Below are 5000 nucleotides of genomic sequence, written 5' to 3'. Positions count from 1 at the left end.
AGGAGGGTTCTTAGCACTTCTAGAAAAACAAACAGAGAAATGAAGCTACATCAAAACTTCAAAATCAACACGCACTCTTTCCATTGCCAATCTGTTCAGGCCTGTAAACGTATCCTAGAAGGAAAGATAATAAAACTATTTATGTTTTATCTTCTTTTCATTGGACAGGAACATGGAAGGAAACTGGAACTGAGCCTACAAGTTCAACCTGAACATAACAAGCAGTAACAAGTTTCTTTCGATAGAATCTTGTTCTGTCCCTCTAAAAAAGGGGGTTTGTTTTCTATCCAGAGAGCTGGATCCAGGACACAGTTAAGATAAATATCCTATTGCCAGAAATGGTCAGTGACAATTACTGTAATTGACAAGGTCAGAGGCACTAAGAGCAGCAGTTGTAGGTGGCAAAATCTTTCTATTTCTGGTTCATCAGAACCACCAGCAGGAGCAAACACTGACTGACAAATGCATTGAATCTGGAAGTAAAAGATCCTAGATGTCCTGCTAACATGGGTAGTGTAATTTGCTGTTAACAAGTTTGTTATACAGTATAGGTCAGTGTTCTCCGAGCAGTGGGTCGTGAGACCCAACGGGGTCGCAACGCCTCACGTGGGGGGTTGCAGCAGCCTTTCAAAGCCTTTGCAAAAGGGGGCTTGGATCCAGTCCAATCACGATGCTGCCTTAGCAAACCTGAGTTCCTGATAGAATCCTGTACAGGCTCTTCTTGCTGTCTTGCCCACCAGCTCCTAAGGCTAGCTCTGCTTAGACTGTTACTTCACAGGGTTGTTGTAAAAACACAAGAGGTAGGGGGCAACAGAGTGGGTATGGGTAGGGGGTTGGTGGATGAGGTCCTGGGAGGATGGCAGGATCGGCAGTGGGTTCCCAGTTCCATACTTTAACTATTTATTGAAGTTGTGATACGAATAAGATTGAAGACCACTGGTATAGGTGGTTATTTTAGTTCAAAGTCAAGCAGCAATAAACAAGATTAAGTGCTGAAGAGAGACAGAAACAGGACCCATGACTCACTCTTTCTTTCTTTCTTTCTTTCTTTCTTTCTTTCTTTCTTTCTTTCTTTCTTTCTTTCTTTCCCCCCATGAGGCCTGAATGGAACACACAAAAATTTTGTGACATCCTGAAGAAATATCTTATGATTTTTTTTTAACTTTCAGAATGATGAATAAAATACTTTTTAATATAGTATATGAAAATACATTACACTGCCTCCAACTTCATAGATTTAAAAGTAGAAATCCAAGGGTAAGAGCTGCAGATTCAGGGGTTGTGATTATGACAGTAGTATTACCCCATTTGACTGGATTACTATACACTTAGGTACTACTACAATATTACAATCACTGCCAAATAGGATTACTAAAGAATATCGCTACAATACTATTAGTACTCAGTATTGGAAAATTTACCTGAACAATCAAGGAGCAATGAATCTATTTTTTTTTTTTTTTTGAAGTGCATGAAGATATAAAGTAAAAATTTAGAACTGAAGTTATGAATATTTCAGACACTGAGAGCAAAACTGCATATCTTAAACCAGGGGTGTCCAAAGTTTGCGGCAGGAGGGCCACATCAGCTCTCTGACAATGTGTTGGGGGCTGAGGAAAAAAAGGATTAATTTACATTTAAAATTTGAATAAATTTACATAAGTTTACATAAATGAATATATTAAAGATGAACTTATATGAATGAATGAAGGTCTTGCAATAGCTCAAGGCCTATAAAAGACCTTGCACAAAGCAAGGCTGGCCTTTCCTTTGCTGCCGCTACTGCATCACAGATGTGAAACAGCAAGCAGTGGAGGTAGCACTCACCCCACAGCTCATGCAAAATGCCAAACAGTTGCCCTCAGTTGCTGAGATCAGTTGCGTCGGGCCAGAGCGGGCTCCAACAAATCTCCGGAGGGCCAGAGGCTCATTGAAGACTGGGGGCTCCCTGAGGGCCGCATTGAGAGACCTCAATGGCCAGAAGTGGCCCCAGGCCCAGGATTTGGGCACCCCTGTCTTAAACATATAGTTTGGTTCTGCATGTAGTGTTTTTTTCCTAACTTGAAGAGCAGACGTGGGGTAGGGATCTGATCTGGACTGCAGCTGCAGCAAAGAAAATGTTAAAGTCTCCCTCCCCAAGGCTCCCTCCCCTCTGGCCTCCCATGGTAGCTATTAGAAAACACATACATTTGAGGTCCAATTGCCCATTTAATACGATGTATAGTTTGTACAGGTTGGTCCTGTATAGTGTGTGGCACTCCTTGCCTCAGAGTATAGTGAGGGAACCTCACCTAAATACTTTTTAAAGGGGATTGGGCAGATATATGGAGGAAAAGTCCATCACAGGTTAAAAGTCTTGATGGGCATATGTAACGTCCTGGTTTTTAGAAGGAGGTTATAGAAGGAGGCTACTGCAGAAGGCCAGGCGCAAAGGAGTGGCAACAGGATGCAGGTACTTTATTGTCTTGTGTGTTCCCTGAGACATCTGATGAGATACTGGAAGCTGGACTAGATGGGTCGTTGGCCTGATCCAGCAGGCCTCTTATGTTCTTATGTCCTGACTGAAATGAGAGAAATATACTTTCTAAGTACTGCCCAGTATTCACAGAGCTGCTTGTGTTTTCTTGACAAGTAGGTCCCAATGCTATATCATAAATTGCTTTTTCAACACAGTTTTGAAAGTAGTTTGCTATGAGGCTGGGGAGAGACCTGCTATTTGAGAAACACAAGCTCAATGCCTCCTTGGGTATGCAGAATTAGTTGCTCTTCCCCCCCCCTTTTTTAAGCCAAGCTACTTTTTTCTAAAGACAAATATTGAAGCTTCCTTACAACCACTGAGTTGATGTTTTATCTATTAAGTCATTCATAATATCTTGCACTTTCTTAGGGCACAATCCTATCCTCTGCCAGCCCATAGCATGCAGCACTGCTGATGAACTTTTTCTTACTTACATCACTGTAGGCTGCCTGGCCTCCAATAGGTCTTCTTGGAACTATGCCAGCTATTTTGCTGACATAATTTTGAGGAGACTCGAGGAGCAGTTTAGAGCAGGGAAAGAGTGCGAGGATATCTGTTTGTGCCATTGCCACCAATATCCTCCCACTCCTGTCCCCAAACTATTCCTTCCTTAGCCTACACCCTGCCCCTAACCCCTGATGGTCCTCCCACAAGTTGCCCCTGCCACCGACTCACCTGCTCCAACAGGTCATGAGGAAATCGCTGTTGCATGTGTGGGGTCACAGGCCATTTGCACCAGCAGCCCCGAAGCACAATGGTAGCTCAGCGTTTGCACCACTGGTTCTGTGCTTAATACGGCAAATCATGAGATCCACCACCAGAACCCCTGCATAGGATCGAGCTGTTAAAATGCAGTAGTAAGGTAGGTGATAAGACTGTATGGCATATATTTTAACCTTTTGCCAAATTTCCATTTTTAAAAAACAAGTAAAGGATTAGGGCAGTGGTTCCCAAACTGTGGGTTGGGACCCACTGGTGGGTCACAACCTGGTTTTTGGTGGATCACCAAAGGTTGATGAAAAGGTCAGTATCTGATTCCCTCAAGCCCTGAAGCTATTCAAAAATTAGATTGCTGCTAACGTCCCTGCAAGGAGCTGAGCTCCTGCATTTTGCAAGCATGTGTAAATATAGGGAGATAAATGTTTGTGGGTCTTTCTTTCTGGTTATTATTACTGAGAGAGAGAGAGAGAGAGAGAGAGAGAGAGAGAGAGAGAGAGAGAGAGATCTTTTAAGTCTGGCAAACCTAGGTGGGTCTCAATAGAGGGTCATTTTAAAAAGTGGGTCATGGTGCTAAAAAGTTTGGGAACCATTGAATTAGAGTCGTTCCCCCCCCCATGGCTTTAAAATTTCCAGAAATTTTACATCTCTCCTGACTTCTTCCTCAATACCTCGTTTGCCTATTCTTTCAATGGTTGTGGTTAACTCACCTCAATGTTTTTTGTAATCTGTCAGCATGGGAAAAAAAATAGCAATACAGCACAAACTGTCTGTTTTGAATATCACCGATGGTGTAGAATAAAAGCTAGTCTTGTTCCTCTTCTGTCCGCATACGGTTTTTTGCGCTATGTTTGGCAGCTCACAGAAATATTTGCAAAACGCAATGTTCAGCGTGCCATCGTAAATACGTAAGGCATTTACTTTCATATGGCACCTCCACCCAGGATAGCAGAGACCATAAGAATAAATTCATCGCTAAAACTACCCTACTGTGCTAAAGGTCAACAGAGATCCTGAGGGGTGAAGTGGCACTTGTCTATCAAAATGCTAAAAACCGAGAGGTGAAAGAAATCAAGTACAACCATTATCCATTTCAGAATATGAGGCATTCAAATTCCAGTGTATCAAACTCATGCTCTGATACCCATAACAGAATGGCACAGCATGGCTCCGTTCCATGACAAAGAGAGGAAGGATAATGGAAAATAATGCAAAGTTAGCTTCTTGTTAAAAATCAGTCGTCTCCTTGTGGTCTTCTATCGCGGTACAGATCTAATAATGGCATTTTAATCTTAGTGTATAGTTGAGGAAAGCCCTAACTGAATAATTGCCAAAAAAGAAAAAAGAAAAAAAAAACTCTGGCTCCTGGATAAACTTTGTATCCACTACAACTCCCGGTCATGAATATTCACTCAACACACTAGAATAGTGTTCTATCTGTTGCATCATGTGAGGAAAGCAACCACACTTAAAGTTAGTTTTTTTTTTAATTAAAGTAGCTACATTATTAAAATAGCTACAACAACTTTCCCAAGTTTCAATTCTTCAGAAGGGATGATGGAAGAACGAGAGCATCGCAACATGTCACTCCAGAGTAAACAGCACGCGTAGAGAATTCATCTAAACACAGAAATGTGCATTTTTTCTCAAGGTGAAATGTTCATGGACAATTTCTTTTAGCAAACATGCAAATGCAAATGGCATAAAATATTCCTACTGGAGTGATTCAGGGCTAAGTACCTAATTCATATGCTGTTGTTCAAGG

This window comes from Tiliqua scincoides, chromosome 7 (genome assembly GCF_035046505.1).
Source record: "Tiliqua scincoides isolate rTilSci1 chromosome 7, rTilSci1.hap2, whole genome shotgun sequence".
Lineage (NCBI taxonomy): Eukaryota > Metazoa > Chordata > Lepidosauria > Squamata > Scincidae > Tiliqua > Tiliqua scincoides.
This window is presented reverse-complemented; position numbering follows the sequence as displayed.